This window comes from Ovis aries, chromosome 6 (genome assembly GCF_016772045.2).
Source record: "Ovis aries strain OAR_USU_Benz2616 breed Rambouillet chromosome 6, ARS-UI_Ramb_v3.0, whole genome shotgun sequence".
NCBI classification, from domain to species: domain Eukaryota; kingdom Metazoa; phylum Chordata; class Mammalia; order Artiodactyla; family Bovidae; genus Ovis; species Ovis aries.
In genome coordinates, this window is record NC_056059.1 from 97,057,065 (window position 1) to 97,074,082 (window position 17,018).

At 39.7% G+C, this 17,018-nt stretch overlaps 1 protein-coding gene across 2 annotated transcripts in view; it reads right to left on the reverse strand.

The window, feature by feature from the left end:
* Positions 1–17,018, reverse strand: part of RASGEF1B (RasGEF domain family member 1B) — a 664,872-nt gene that overhangs the window by 136,522 nt on the left and 511,332 nt on the right. The window lies entirely within an intron of this gene.

The window sequence follows — 17,018 nt, forward strand, 5'->3', positions numbered from 1 at the left end:
TAATCTTTTAAACTTTGGCTCACTTTTCTCATCACTTGAGAACACTTCCTTCTTGGTTAGTGTTAGCCTAGTATTAAGACTATTATGTTAATATTTTCCCTATAGACAAATATCTTATAGGCAAAAGGTAACAGCATACAAAGATAAGAATGTGACTAAATTGTCCCATCCTTGCTTTCTATGGATGTTCATTCAGTGTCTATTGTAGGCTAATAAATATCTTACACTACCAAACTGGTAAATTATTCTTGGTGCCTCGACACAGCTAGCTGCTTGCAAAAAGCAGATCATGGTGAATCTTATTCTGGTTGCAAGAGCTCAGGCTTAAAAGATGCCATATATAAAATGGATAATCACCAAGGACCTACTGTATAACACAGGGAACTCTGCTCAATGTTATGTGGCAGTCTGGAGGGGAGGGGAGTTTGGGTGAGAATGGATACATGTATATGTATGGCTCAGTCCCTTCCCTGTCCACCTGAAACAATGTCACAACATTGTTAATCGGGTATACTCCAATAAAAAATAAAAAGTTTAAAATGTAAAAAAACAAAACAACGAAAAAGATGAAATCTAAAATCAGGGGACCTAGGATCCAGGAGATGGTAAGGACAACAACAAAATGCTGACCTAGAACCTCCAAATTCTTTATCATCACGGAACGAATAAATAATCCTTAAAAGGAGTAAGAAGCATACCTTCAAGTCAAAATCCAAGTGGGTGTAATTTGTTTGATGGCTACTTTGATCACATGCTGCCCCTGCTTTTTTTGTTCCCAATTTAGGTACTTAAGTTTTTGTATTGTTAAAGTTTCACTTTTGCTAATGTCCATCCCATCTTTCCCCTTTTCTCTCAAAATTTCCATTTCCTTAATATCCTAATCTGGAGATTGTTCTGCTTACTCCCCGCCTTGTACAGCCCTGGCCGCAGCCCAAGGCTGGTGGGTGGAACGCTATTTGTCATGGACTGTCTGGGTCAGAAGTGACTGGGCTGATGCTCAGCTGGAGAGACAGAATCCGGCTCCAGCTGCAAGGCCAGCAGATACAGGGTTCCCCTCCCTTTCTCCTCTTCCAGGAATAAGGGATCACAGAAGTTTCTTTCAGTTTTTGCCTTTTGCCACAGCACCCCACCCCCCGACCCCATCACAGCTCAGCGTTGTCTTTCCTATGCCATCAGCCTTACGGATGAAGCATAGAAAGTTGAGGGGAACATCATTTGTGCCTGGAAACTTTCTACTTTGAATTTACACCTTTAAAAAGAGTCTCATCTAAATTAACATTCTAGCTTCCCTTCCTGTCAAGTGTCATGTCCACTCAATGTCTCACTTTCCACGGAATTTCTATTTAGTGATTTTTCACTCTCTTTTCTCCCTTGGAGCCAAAGTCATCTGTTTCCTAGTTACTTGCGGTCAAGGATATTTCTTTCTGATTGATTACTTCTTGTTTTCAACTCAGCTTCCCTGTGTTTGGGTTTCTATTTTTCTTTCCCATGTACTCTTATCTCTAAGCGCTTGCTCTCTGACCTTGCACTAATTTTCCCTCCTCTCCTGGTTTCTTTCCATGCTGTTTTTGACTCTTTTTTTTTCCTGATTCACTTTCCCTGTCTTGTTCCCCCCCAACTGTCATCCATTTCTTCCCTCAACTTAATCCTCTCCCTTATTCTTTTAGGCAACTTCCTTATCTTTTCTGTCCTCCATGTCCTGTTTGTGCTCTTCCCCTCTTCCTATAAATTGAATCTAGTGAGAAGAAAGGACATTTATTGTCTGTGAAATTTTGCCATTCCACTTTAACAAAAATAAGCACTGCCCGTACAATTGCTTAACATTAATGAAAAATAAATATTTGCAGAAAGATAAGAAGCAGGACAAAAAGTATTTACTTGCTATGGTTGAAGTTAAAATTTGAAACTGTGAACTCAAAAAGAGACATTTCTTTTAATAGATAAGCCAGAGTTGGCCAACTCAGTGTTAATACGCCTAGGCCTAGGGTCTATTATCAGTTCTGTCCTATTGCATATTTTTGTCTAATGCTGAGTAATTTATCACTTCTTTGCATGATTTTTGTTTTCTAAAAAATTATTAAATTTCTTAATAGTAAGCATCCACTGTTAAAAAAAAATTTAATACAAAAGAAAATACCATGAAAGTTATTCTCTTGTCTACTAAAACTCCAGGTCATTTTCCCAGATGCAACTACAGTTTAGAATATACAAGAAATCTTCATTCATGAATAAAAATACATGTATTTGTATATGAATATATATATAACTATAACCTTAAACATCTTTATTCCCTCATTTTAATACAAATGGAAGCATACTATACATACATAATGCAACTCATTTCAATCACTTAACAATATACAATGGAGTGAATTCCAACAAGCACCTACAAATCTGTTTCATTATTTTCCACTGTTACAAATAATTCCATTTTAGTTCAGTTCAGTTCAGTTCAGTCGCTCAGTCGTGTCTGACTCTGCGACCCCATGAACTGCAGCATGCCAGGCCTCTCTGTCCATCACCAACTCCTGGAGTTCACTCAGACTCACGTCCATCGAGTCAGTGATGCCATCCAGCCATCTCATCCTCTGTCGTCCCCTTCTCCTCCTGCCCCCAATCCCTCCCAGCATCAGAGTCTTTTCCAGTGAGTCAACTCTTCGCATGAGGTGGCCAAAGTACTGGAGCTTCAGCTTTAGCATCATTCCTTCCAAAGAAATCCCAGGGTTGATCTCCTTCAGAATGGACTGGTTGGATCTCCTTGCAGTCCAAAGGACTCTCAAGAGTCTTCTCCAACACCACAGTTCAAAAGCATCAATTCTTGGGTGCTCACCCTTCTTCACAGTCCAACTCTCACATCCATACATGACCACTGGAAAAACCTTAGCCTTGACTAGACGGACCTTAGTTGGCAAAGTAATGTCTCTGCTTTTGAATATACTATCTAGGTTGGTTATAACTTTTCTTCCAAGGAGTAAGCATCTTTTAATTTCATGGCTGCAGTCACCATCTGCAGTGATTTTGGAGCCCCCAAAAATAAAGTCTGACACTATACCATAACTTAGCAGTTCTCAAACTTTATGGTTTCTGGAACTTTTACACTCTTAAAAATTACTGAAGTATTCAAGGATTTCTTCTTATATTGATATATGATTTCTATGTATTATGAATGCTGAGAAAAAATTCAAAAATATATTAATTAATTGATTTAAAATGGCAATTGTAAGCCCACTGCATACTGCAGAAATAACATAAACACAATAACTAAACACCACTGATTAGTGGTGACTAGTATCACCACTAATCTTCCTAGAAATGTCTGTAAATATGAAGAACTTGTCAAGGTCCTAGGGGCTTTGGAAACTTTTAATTTTCTCTGGAAATCCCATTGGTGGGAAACTTGGTCTATTGTCTTCCTTGAATAAATTCACTTATTCTCAAGAAAGTATTTGCCAAATACCCAATTCTGAATAACTATAGCTTGCAATCAGTTTTTCAGTTGAAAATGTTCCATTATAGTTCAGTGCAATAAACAATTGCGTGAGTAGTTTCCCTTGTGATAATAACCCCCATACTTGAGGATGTGCCAAAGTTTGTTTGCATGCTTCCCATTTTGTCACACAAAGTACTACAAAACAAGTACTCAAGGGTCAAGACTTAATGAAATCAATCATTTGTAATGTTTCATCAAAGACATTCTTAAGTAAACCTGGCTTAAAAAAAAAAATGAACATACAAGTTGGTAAGAATACAATGCCTATTAGCATAGTTTGGTGCACTACCTTGATTCATACTAAGGCACTAGCAGTTTTCCTCACCATTGCTTTTGCATTATCAATGCAAACATCAAAACAATGAAGAAGATCAACAATGCCTTAGTATTATTTAGAAAACAGTTTGAATCTTACAATCAATCCCATGGGTCAATGGGTCACACTTCGAGAACTGCAGTTATGATGTATTTAACTGGTCCCACCTTGTTGGACATTTAGATTGTTTCTGAAAAATGAAAGTGTTTCTGGTCCTATGTAAATACAAACTTTTGTACAATTAATATCTTTAACTAATATTTGTTAATATTTCATTTGTCAACTGATTTGAACCTTAAGAGTATTAAGGAGCTGCTGCTGCTGCTGCTGCTGCTAAGTCGCTTCAGTTGTGTCCAACTCTGTGTGACCTCATAGACGGCAGCCCATCAGGCTCCCCTGTCTCTGGGATGCTCCAGGCAAGAACAATGGAGTGGGTTGCCATTTCCTTCTCCAATGCATGAAAGTGAAAAACCCTTTATTTTCTGTCTCTCTTATCATTTGACAGAAAATACCTATTGATAGAAAGTATGAGATCCTGTTAAAATAAAAGATCAAACAGCTTCTGTTATTAAAATGTCACCCATGGGTATATGAAGACGTCTGCATTCTGAGGTTCATGGGCCTAGAGGGTTTTATTCTATCTATTCTATATAGAAGGAAAAAAATAGAAGAATTTGAATAGAATTGTGCTTTGATCCTCCTTATTTTGGTTCCTTTGAAATGTTCAGCCACAGTAGGAAATGGGAACTGACTTAGAATATTCTTTATTTGGGAATAGTTGGATTAACACAGAAACAAATCATTTAATTACCCAGAATTATTTTCTGACGAACCTACCATATTCGGTGTGTGTTAGTGTTAGTAGCTCAGTCAGTTTAAGGGAGGCTGTGGCTTGATGCTCACATAGCCACCAGATTTCTGTTCAAGCAGAGGTTTAGAGGGAACACTGCTCCCAGTCAACACTCTCCAATGAGCAGGGACAGGGAGCAGCCTTAAAGCAACATTCCTTTGGCCTGGGGCCTTGGTGGGTCTGAGTATGGAAATAACATTAACAGCTATGAATTTGTATATTTTAATACAATGGCTGGTGCCATTTAAAAAAAATGCTTCATCGATTTATTTTACTTAAAAATTGTTTTTTAATTTTTTAGATCTTTTTCGACTGTGCCACATGGCATGCGGGATCTTAGGTCCCTGACCAGAGACGGAATCCAGGCCCCTACAGGGTGAGTGCAGGGTCTTGGCCATTGCATCACCAGGGACATCTCCCTGGTGTTTTTCCTTAGTCCACTATCAATGTCCTACTTGGATTCACCATCAAGGATGCTAAAAAGGAGTCTTTTGTTAAATGCTTTATTGAAGTTGGAAGAGCTATTATATCCAATGTTGATGCCCTGACCATCTGTAAAGGTGGACCTTAATTTATTGTATGCCAGCTCCAACTGATATTTTGATGTTCAAAAGCTTCCCTGATTCACCCTGTTAGAGTCAGAATGTATATTTAAAATGTAGGAGTTCAGATTGATTCCTGTCAAACCGGGAGATGAGAACCTTCAGAGGCTCTTGAGATAATGGCATGATTTCCTCCCTAGAATTCATCATTAGTGAGCAATGTATTTATACTGGGGGCTTGTGAACAGCTTTCATTTCTGAGACATTCATATTTTACCTTGGCCTCACTATACGCAGGGCTTCCCTAGTGGCTCTGTCTATAAAGAATCTGCCTGCAATGTGGGAGACCTGGGTTCGATCCCTGGTTCGGGAAGATCCCCTGGAGAAGGAAATGGCAACCCACTCCAGTATTCTTGCCTGGAGAATCCCATGGGCAGAGGAGCCTGACAGCGTACAGTCCATGGGCTCGCCAGAGTCAGATATGACTTAGCAACTAAATCACCACCACTATAGGGAGGACATCTGAAAAATATTAAAAGAAGGGAAACTTTTGGTCAATGTCTAATGGTCTGAAATAGAATTTGAGAAAAATATAGAGGTTCAGGGTTATAGTAGAACCATAGAAAGTGATTAAGAATCATCAGACAGGAATCTCTACTGATTTTGCAGGACTGTGGAACTTTCTTAATTATGACGCAAAAGAGCATCAGTGTTTCTTGCTCCATCCTTCACTTTGTCAGTTACAACTCTGTACGTATAGGAGTGATATTTGGGTATTTCTGGCAGTGAATTTTGAATTTTCCCTCAACTGGCTTTCAGAAATGTGTGGCACTGAAACTCACCTGGGTTGACAGTATTGTGCTGTATGATGTGAGCATGAAAGGAAGCTGAAAGGATAAGACAGCTGGGGAAGGATACCAGGGCTGAACATGCTGCACGACACACTGAAATAGACAAGTCAGTCTGGAAGACATACTTACATGCTGCTCCTCTGGCCTGTCTTAGCTGAAAACTTACAAAACAAATACAGGTAAAATGGATCCTTTTGAGTCTGCTCTTATTCTCTGCTCAGTTTGACACAACCGTTAAACATTACAAGAAACCATGATCAGATGAGTGTGAGTTCTTCCTCCTGTGAGCATCACAGATCGGTCTTCCACAAGAGCCAGGATCCAGAGGTGGTCCAGAAGGGAGGACTAGGGAGATACTTTTTCCAAGTGTTATTAGCAGGAACTCCTCGAAAGTCACCAGGCCTGGCTATTTCAGTCCCCCTGCCCAACCCCAGTGATCACCAGGACTGAAAGTGAAATTTGATCAGTTGCGTCCGACTCTTTGCAACACTATGGACTGTAGCCTGCCAGGCTCCCCTGTCCATGGAATTCTCCAGGCAAAAATACTGGAGTGGGTTGCCATTTCCTTCTCCAAGGGATCTTCCTGACCCAGGGATTGAACCTCGGTCTCCTGCATTGCAGGCAGATTCTTTACCATCTCAGCCACCAGGGAAGCTTAAGAAAACTGGAAAGACACAAATCAGTGATTCTTCTTCAGATCCCAGCAATTGCTTAAGACATCTGGCATTTCTATTCCCACTAATCTATACAGACACAACTTGAAAAGGGGTCCTTCCTGCCTTCCATAAGACAGCACTAGCTAACCAAAAAGGGCGGGGGGGGGGGGGTATCATCTAATGTGGTAGTTTGTGTTTCACTGTTATTATTATGCTCCATCTGATTTCCTACAGTTGTACTTTTCCTTGACTGAGAGTGGGTCTTACCACCAGTGGCTTCATTTCAGCCCTAATACATATTAAAACAAAAAGAGTCAGAGGGTACCATTACCATTTTAAAATAGTTGTTGGATATTCTGAAGGTATTTACACTCAACTGTCCTGCCCTGTCTGTTGAAGGAGAGGAGTATTCAGAAAAGTGGATATGTGTCTTTCTAACCCACAGAATACAGATTCATTAGATATCTAAACCTAAGTGACAAGGAGTGATAAAGAGGTGGTCAGATTAGTAAGCAGCCTGGCTGTTCCTCCTTGGGGAATTAATCTGCCTTTTCTTCTGTTGAAAAGGATCACATTTCAGTGGGAAAGCAGCCATACAGGCTTGGTCAATAAGCCTCTCCCCTGCCTCCTTACCTGCACACACAGATGGTTTGTGGTGGTTTTAGCAAATTAAATGCAACTTTAGAGGTTGCTTTAAAAAATTAGATGTAATTTGTAAAAAAAAAAAAAAAAAAAAAACAAATACAAAGAAAGCAGACAGTTGCAAAGTAGTCAAGGAGCAAATAACACTGAAACTTACTTGCCAGTTTCTTCTCTAAGCAGAAATCCCACTGATTGATTACCACTGAACACTTCTGCAAAATTAACCTCCTATTTAACTGTTTTTTTTTTGTTTGTTTGTTTTTTAAATCCTAATGCTCAATGCAGGTCAATATCTGCTCACACATTAACTGTGGAATACTCCAGATCAAAGGTCCTCTAATTATTGGAGATTGCTTCAGAACTTGAATTTCACCAGCTCAACTTGTTAAGATAAAAAGATACCTTAGGTATAAGTACTGAATCAATCTGCTAGGTATTCAAAGACAGCAGTATAGAGGACAAGGCTTGTATTAAACACACATTTATTTGTTTTCTATTCCTGGTGACTCAGACCGTAAAGAATCTGCCTGCAATGCAGGAGACCTGGGTTGGATCACTGGTTTGGGAAGATCTCCTGGAGAAGGGAATGGTAACCCACTCCGGTATTCTTGCCTGGAGAATTCCATGGACAGAGGAGCCTAGCTGGCTATAGCTTATGGGGTTGCAAAGAGTTGGACAGGACTGAGCAACTGACACTTCCACACAGATAAAATGTAATAAAGCCATTTCTTTGTCTTGGATACATCAAAAGGTTTCAACTGAATGTAGGGGTGGTTCACCAAGGTCTACTTGAACAACTTTTCATCTACGGATGTGAAAGCATCTAACAAAACGAGGGGAACATTCAATCAAGAAAGAAAACTTAGAATAGATTTTAGCATGAAGAACATAACACCCTGCCCATTCTATGGGTTATAACTCCAACTCTAACTGTGTGCAGGGGAACTATGTCTTTTTCATGTTTGTAGTCTGGACCCTGGTACAATACCTGCCTAGCACAGGGCAGATGCTCCATAAAAACTGAGCAATGTAAATAAATATTGTAGAGGTCTCATAGCATCCCCCACAAGTGTAAGCTCATTACTTAAGGAATGCATGAGGCAACCTTGACTGCTGGTGTTCTGCTGTTAAGCCATTTTTATATTCTTATTTTTTCAATATCCATCTTGAAATAACAAGGGCAGCGATCTCACTAAGTTTCTGCAGAGGACAATATAAAAAGAGAAAAATAATTTAAATGACTAAGTTTCTAGTACACAGAGTCATATCATTAGTCCTAGGAGAACCCCCACCATAATCTAGTACAGTCTAGTCCCAAAGTTGTGTTTGACTCTTTTGTGCCCCTATGGACTATAGCCAGGCTCCTTTACCCATGGGATTCTCCAAGCAGGAATGCTGGAGTGGGTTGCCATTTGCTCCTCCAGGGGATCTTCCCAACCCAGGGACCGAACCTGCATCTCCTGCAATGACAGGCGGGTTCTATACCACTGAGCCACCTGGGAAGTGGAGTCTTTAGCCTCTGCTTAAACTCTTTTACTAGCAGAGGACACAGTCCCTTACAAGGCAGTTGGGGGTTAACTCTGATTGGTATAAAGATCCTCCTCATTTCAAACTGAATTTTGCCTCCTGTAAATTCAGTCCTTTGATCCTTTATCAAAGACCTCTAACTCCAAAAGGATCACCGAAGCACTTGAAAACCATTATTGTATATTCCTCCTCCTCCCTCCCCTAAACTGAATATTCCTGGTTTCTTAAGACACGATTTACAGACCACCTCCTTACTTTGGCTGCTCCTGTCTGCTTGTGCCAATTTTCTAGTGTTTCCAAATACTAAAACCTAAAAAAATATTTTGCACACATTTTTGTATAATCATTGTCTTGGGCATACTTAACTCACATTAAACTGGAAATTGACTGCTCAAGGATGTTTTCATGTCAATTTCAATTATGCAACCTTGGCCTATCTTTTATTTGTATGTTTCTTTTTTGCTGGTGTCTGAGTTTAGGACTTTTTATTTATACATTTTTTTTTCATTTTGTTTCATTCAATTTTTTAAGCTATCATTACAAACTATGGAGAATTCTTTAATCTTGAGTCTATCATTTGACATATGTCATATTGGCTCATCCTCTTCTAAGAAAAACTGAAAAAACTGAAAGTGTGAGTCGCTTAGTTGTATCTGACTTTCTGCGACCCCATGACTGACTGTAACCCGCGAGGCTCCTCTGTCCATGGAACTCTCCAGGCAAGAATACTGGAGTGGGTTGCCATTCCCTTCTCCAAGGGATCTTTCCAACTCAGGGATTGAACCTGGGGCTCCTGCATTACAGACAGATTCTTCACCATCTGAGCCAAAAGGGAAGCACTAAATGGTCCAGGGGTTTCTACCTGAGCTACATCTCAAGCTTCTCTGAGGCTCAGTGCAGGAGGAATTAACACATTGTAAAGCACACAGTAAATGCTTTAGAGATGGGATTATCTCTAAAACATTTAGATCCCCAGAACTACTAAATCCCTCAGGACTTTTGTTTCCTTTAGGTTAAGCAGGAGCCAGCTTCAAACTGTGTGGGAACCTTTTCCTGCCAAGCATGGTATTTTATTTCAGCTTGAAGTATTGTTTTTGAATGAAACCTTAAGAGACGTCTAATTTTTCTTTCCTTTTCTCCCTTAGTGTAGATCTGATTTTATGTCCCTCCCAGCCTATACTTTGCTCTCACCTCAAAAGACTTTATTCTCTTCTTACGAGATCACATTAATCCATCAAGGAAAAAAAACATACTGGAGGAAAGGAAGCCCAAACCACCGGAATAGAGACACAGACACAAGTGTAGAGGGAGCTTTTACTTTACGTCTGGAAATTCCCCAAGTCCTCCTTTGCTTTTCTGCTGTGGGTATTATTTTAACACAAAGCAGAGCTGACAATTTGGAGTGTGTAAGTAGAAGCCCTTAGCAAAATATAGATCATAGAAAATGCTGGTTTAATGAAACCTGGGGGGTGTGTTTCTGTTTCAACTCAACTGGATATTATTTTAACAAACTTGCTCAAGTCCTAAAGATTTAGCATGTGGTTTACCGTTAGATCTCACATTCAGGGATCTGCTACCCACAGGCTTTGACTTGCAAGCAGGGGTGTCAGTCTCATTTGGTTCAGACAAGGCAGTACCATGTGGGGCTGAGGTCATTCAGGAATAAGTCGGGACACTTGGAGCTTAGTCACTCCTTTGCTCTGCGACTTTGGTTAAGTCACTAACGACATGGGTCTGTTTCAACCTTTGTAGATCGAAATGGTGTTAAATTATTGAAGCAGTGTTGAATTACATTATCCTGAAACCTTTTTGCTTATCAAGATCATCATTCTTAAAAAAATTTTTTTTCAGGATTTTGAGGTCTATGAAGTTTGTAATTATAAAACATGTGTTCCCTGAAGAAAAAAACAAAATGAAGAAAAAGAATTCACTGTATTATTACTGCCTGGAGACAACTGCTGCTAATATTTAGGTTTATTTTCCTAACTCCACTTTCTATCCATGCTTATTACTGCGGCTGCTAAGTCACTTCAGTCGTGTCCGACTCTGTGCGACCCCATAGACGGCAGCCCATCAGGCTGCATTTAAGTACTAGATACATCTGTGATGCTTCTCGCCCAGGTGTAAAGTGAGCTGCTTTGTCGACCACCAGATTCAAGGGTGGTCCAGTTTCAGGCTGACTCAGGATCCATGAGTTGTGGTCTGGCTCTGAAAGACACACTGAGCCAATCCATTTAAGAATTTAGAATTGGGAAGCTGAGAGATGAAGCCAGCGGGTAACAAGCTGAAAGGAGTACATGTGAGATAGAAGCTAACAAAAACATTTTGAACAATATGCAAGCTGAATTTATGAGAGAGCGAAAAACTATGTTTAAGGAGACGAGGTTGACTTAGTAGAGACAGAGAGATGGAGAAGGGGGAATAACGAAGCTAATAGAGAAAGAAACATGACGCTCAGCGATTTTCCAGATTCATTTTCAAGAGATCCATCTGTCCTTGATTCCTAGGCTTTGAGCCTTACAAGACTTCTGAAACATACTCAAAGCCCCTTTTATCTGAGCTGGGTCAATGTTACAGACAAACAAAAGACACCTGACTCAAACAATGAAAATTTAAATTGATGTTTTTTATTGACTATTTAAAATATTTCCCCAAGTTATTATAGATGCTTTAAATTGTGTATGCTTTAAATATTACTCAGCCAGTTTTTAATGGGCTTCTCTGGTGGCTCAGGGGTAAAGAATCTTGCCAATTCCATCCTAGGGTCGGGAAGATCCCCTGGGGAAGGAAATGGCAATCCACTTCAGTATTCTTGCCTGGGAAACCCATGAACAGAGGAGCCTGGTGGAATAGAGTCCATGGGGTCACAAAGAGTTGGATAAGACTTAGCTGAACAACAATAACAACATTTCATAGTAAAAATGCATTGCAAAATAAGTCTAAATGACAACAAAGGTGACTACTTTAATGCTATTAAAATTATTCCCAAGGTGTTAAGAAATCTGAGACCTGTGGTTGCTCAAACGACTCAGAAGACCTACAATATTCTTTCACAAATCTTTTTATTACCTACCAAATGTGTCAACACACGCACACACACACACAGCAGCTGAGTAGAATTTAGTGTGGAGAAATCTAGTCTGCCTTCAAAAAATCCCTTGAGTACTGTTTTCCTAACTGAACCCATTACAAATGTTTTTATAAGAGCTCAGTGGGTGTTTTTCCAGCTTCCCCATGCCACTGTAACTCATAATGAGGCAGGCACAGCCCCGCCCTAACTTGATCTTAGTCACAGGACAAGAACATCTGGGATAAAGGTCATTGTAAAGTCCAGATGAGCAGGTTAGACATGCAGAATCAACACACGCACCTAAGTCCTAAATCTATATTTTCTCATGGAAAGATTGAAAGAACATAGTTGGCTTAAGCCCAACATTCAGAAAACAAAGATCATGGCATCTGGTCCCATCACTTCATGGCAAATAGATGAGGAAACAGTGGAAACAGTGCCAGACTTTATTTTTGGGGGCTCCAAAATCACTGCAGATGGTGACTGCAGCCATGAGATTAAAAGACGCTTACTCCTTGGAAGAAAAGATATGACCAACCTAGATAGTATATTCAAAAGCAGAGACATTATTTTGCCGACTAAGGTCCGTCTAGTCAAGGTTATGGTTTTTCCAGTGGTCATGTATGGATGTGAAAGTTGGACTGTGAAGAAGGGTGAGCGCCGAAGAATTGATGCTTTTGAACTGTGGTGTTGGAGAAGACTCTTGAGAGTCCCTTGGACTGCAAGGAGATCCAACCAGTCCATTCTGAAGATCAACCCTGGGATTTCTTTGGAAGGAATGATGTTAAAGCTGAAGCTCCAGTACTTTGGCCACGTCATGCGAAGAGTTGACTCATTGGAAAAGACTCTGATGCTGGGAGGGATTGGGGGCAGGAGGAGAAGGGGACGACAGAGGATGAGATGGCTGGATGGCATCACTGACTTGATGGATGTGAGTCTGAGTGAACTCCGGGAGTTGGTGATGGACAGGGAGGCCTGGCGTGCTGCGATTCATGGGGTCTCAAACAGTTAGACACGATTGAGCAACTGAACTGAACTGAATTGAAAGTGTCATATAGTCCTTTCCAAGGTGGTTCAGACAGTAAAGAATCTACCTGCAATGCGAGAGACCTGGATTCCATCCCTGGGTTGGGAAGATCCCCTGGAGGAGGGCATGGCAACCCACTCCAGTGTTCTTGCCTGAACAATCGCCATGGACAGAGGAGCCTGGAGGGCTACAGTCCATGGGGTCACAAAGAGCTGGACACGACTAAGCACACAGCACAATCTCTCTCAGTAGTACAATTGGGCTTCCCTGGTAGCTCAGCTGCTAAAGAATTTGCTTGCCGTATAGGAGACCCCAGTTTGATTCCTGGATTGGGAAGCTCCCTTGGAGGAGAGCATGGCAATCCACTCTAGGATTCTTGCTGGGAGAATCCCCATGGACAGAGGAGCCTGCCGGGCTATAGCTCATGTGGTCGCAGAGTCGGACATAACTGAGCAGCTAAGCCCAGCACAAGAAAATGATATCAGCACACAGACTGGCATCCATCCTTGGCAAAACCTTGGACAAGATCTGAGGAATCCAGGTTCCATTCTCTGTTTCAAAATACAGTATCAAATGCTGCTCCTTGTGGGTTGGAACTTGTTTGGGGAAAAAAGTTTATCAAATTCCCTCATACAAATTTTATCCCCAACATAACTTGAAATTTCTTCTGTAGCTCTTCTTCCCAACACAATAGGAAAATTACTCTTTCTAGCTGGGTTTTTCACAAACCCCTAAACTCACCGAAATTTTCTCACAAAATTACACCAATTCAATGTTATCAAATATATATTAGAGAAAAAACCCACAGGTGTAATTAAGGCAGCAAAGGCAGCTCTGAATATAAAGTAGCCTTTCCCTAAGTGCTTTGTGTTATCTTTTTTTAAGGAAATAGATGATATTCTGATGTAGCCAAACCACCTATGAAGTAAGAGACAACGTTTTAGTGTTTGTTTAATACTATGTAAAAATGATAATGAGTTCACTTAACTCAAAGTTTAGTTCTGAGAAAATGTGAGATGGAGTGTATAAAGGCATGTTATTAAATTTTAAGCAGTTAAAAAAGAAAATGCTTGCCTTTTGCTGGAAGGTCAAGTAAGCAAAAAGGTCTATTGAACAGAACAGACTGGAATATCACAGACCTGGACTCAAATCCTATCTATTAGAACCAGGGCATGTTCTTCATCCCTCTGTGTTGATTTCTTCAACTATAATATGGCAATACTGATGTACTATATATTTCATCAAGGTTAAATGCATTCTGTATTAATTATGCCTTCTATGTTAATGAAGTTAAGTTATCTTTGTAATGTGTTCTTTTTTTTTTTTTTAGTGTGGTCTTATGGATATTCCTGTCTTGTTTTTGAATTTAACAGGGATGTCTCTGGTGTTTCATAGTGAGCTATGACCTCACTATTATTTTTCAATATTATGTAAAAATATTCCTGAAAGATCTTCCAATCAAAATATAAGGAATGGAATTGATTTTACCTCCTTTCTGATATTTTATTTTTAGTTATAGATAGTATAAATTTATGTTTAGGAAATTGCAGGAGAATTAGCTAATAAAACATTAGAATTAATTTTTTAAAGTTCCTTATGGTGATCAGTTTCAAAATAAATGTTCAAAATTCAAAAGTTGTTCTATGTATTTACAACATGCAGTTAGGGGATATGAAGAAAAAAGGTGATATAAAAACAGTAATTTATAATAGCAATAGAATATATAAAACAATAATAATAACTTTGATTAAAATTCATGTGGTAGCTTACATAAGGACAAATTATAATTTTTTTCTGATGGGACAGAGAGGATAGTGGAACAGAGAGATATTCTTTATTTTGGACATGATGAAGAAGTGTTATAAAGATGTCAGTTCTTTGCAAAGTAATTTATAGTTCTAATGTACTTTTGATAAAGTTTCCAAAATAACTTTGAAAAAGTGATGAGGGAATATCAAAAGGCATTATAAATCTACAAAAATCAACATAGCATGCTATGAGAAAAGAAAAGTCCAGTGGTTCTAAAATTTATAAAAACTTGATGTCACAAAGTGAGTGACACGTACTAACAAGGAAGGAATTAGCTCTCCAATGATGACATGAGAACAAACTGGATAATTTTAAAAATAATCAACACATATTCATCTCATCCTACACATTAAAAGTCATTCATCACATAATCATTTAATACTGATGCCACAGAAGAACTGGAAGGAAAGAAAGGTGATGATATTGGATCATTCCAACACACACACATGCATATGTAAACATAGCCACACAGAAACAGAGATATATAGCTACAGATACTTACTTAAATGTGGAAAAGTATCATAACAGTATGACTGTATGAAGGCAGACTTCCTGGTTGTGTCAACTGATTGCCTGGGTTGACCCAAGTGATCTGCTTCGTCAGCAGGGGTCCTCTCCAACTTTACCACCTCGTATGTGTGTCTAACACCACACATTTGGTTAAAGAAAACATCTTTCCCAGATCAATTCAGTTTAGTCACTCAGTCGTGTCCGACTCTTTGCGACCCCATGAATCGTAGCACGCCAGGCATTTAGTCTCAGTTTTGTAAGCTGCTATTTCCATTTTCCAGAATGTCTGTACAAAATTCTCATAACGTTAAACAGCCAGTAGGGGAAAATATTTGTTTAAAACTATGACAGGGCTATTTGCATTAAGTATGTGAGTTAAACCTTCATAATAAACCTGGGCTATCTTCTCCTCTCTTAAGACCTGTCCTAGTCCAGTGACACACCCAAACACAAATCTAATTCCACAACCTTGAAGATTAATGTATATACTTTATTGAAGATGGTTTTATTTGGTTGAGGGGCAGAGATGGCAGCAAATGCAAGGTTTCACTGCATAAAACACAGTAAAATATACTAAAGACCATCTTGCTCAGCCTTTCCATTAAAGTCTTATTGATCAGAGTAGCTTTTCATCTCTCTTATCAAAGAGAAAGTGCTAGTTGCTCAGTCGTGTCCGACTCTTTGTGACCCCATGGACTGTAGTCCACCAGGCTCCACTGTCCACAGGATTCTCCAGGAAAGAATACTGGAATGGGTTGCCATTCCCTTCTCCAGGGGATCTTCCAGACCCAGGGATCGAACCCAGGTCTCCACATTGTAGGCAGATTCTTTACCATCTGAACCACCAGGAAAGATAACCTCCCTCACCACCCTGTTCCCAAAATGTGGGAACATTCTGGCTTTCCCCCCTTTTTCTCTCTCCTGCCAAATGTCTCCAAATTCTTGCTATCATCACAAATCCTTCCCATCCAGTATCTTCATATTTCCACATTAGAAAATATATTTTCATGCCTTTTCTTATGTACATTAATTTAGTTTCTATTCTCCCAACCACACCTCACTCTAACTAGCTGAGATAAAGGCTCATCACTTCTTCTTATAAGGAGAGAAATGGGATTGGAAAAGAGAGAAGGTGAAAGATAGAGGGATAACAAAATTTGTGGTTCAATATAATTTCCTTTTATCTCTGTCACACAGATTCCTTTTATCTCTGTCACTCAAAAGTCAGTATAATAATACCAAAGTTCCAATAGAAAATGAACAAAGGAGGGCTTCCCTGGTGGCTCAGTGGTAAAGCATCTGCCTGCCAGTGCAGGAAACATGGGTTCAGTCCCCAATACGTAAAGATCCCACTGCCGGGGAGCAACTAAGCCCATGTGCCACAGCTACTGAGCCTGGGCTTTAGAGCCTGCAAGCCTCAACTACTGAAGTCTGTGCATGTGCTCTAGTCTAGAGCCCTTGCTTGGCAACAAGAGAAGCCACCGCAATGAGAAGCCTGTACAAGAGCAGCCCTTGCTCTCCGCAACTAGAGAAAAGCCCATGCAGCAAGCCAAAAATACATTAAAAAAAGAAAATGAATAAAGGATATGAATGTACACTGCACAGAAGAAGAAATATAAAAAACAAATGGATATAGGAAAGACATCAGTCCCACTAGTAAACACTAACAAATGAAAATATGCCATGATTTTACCTAGCAAAGATGAAAACTTACCATAGTCACTGCTG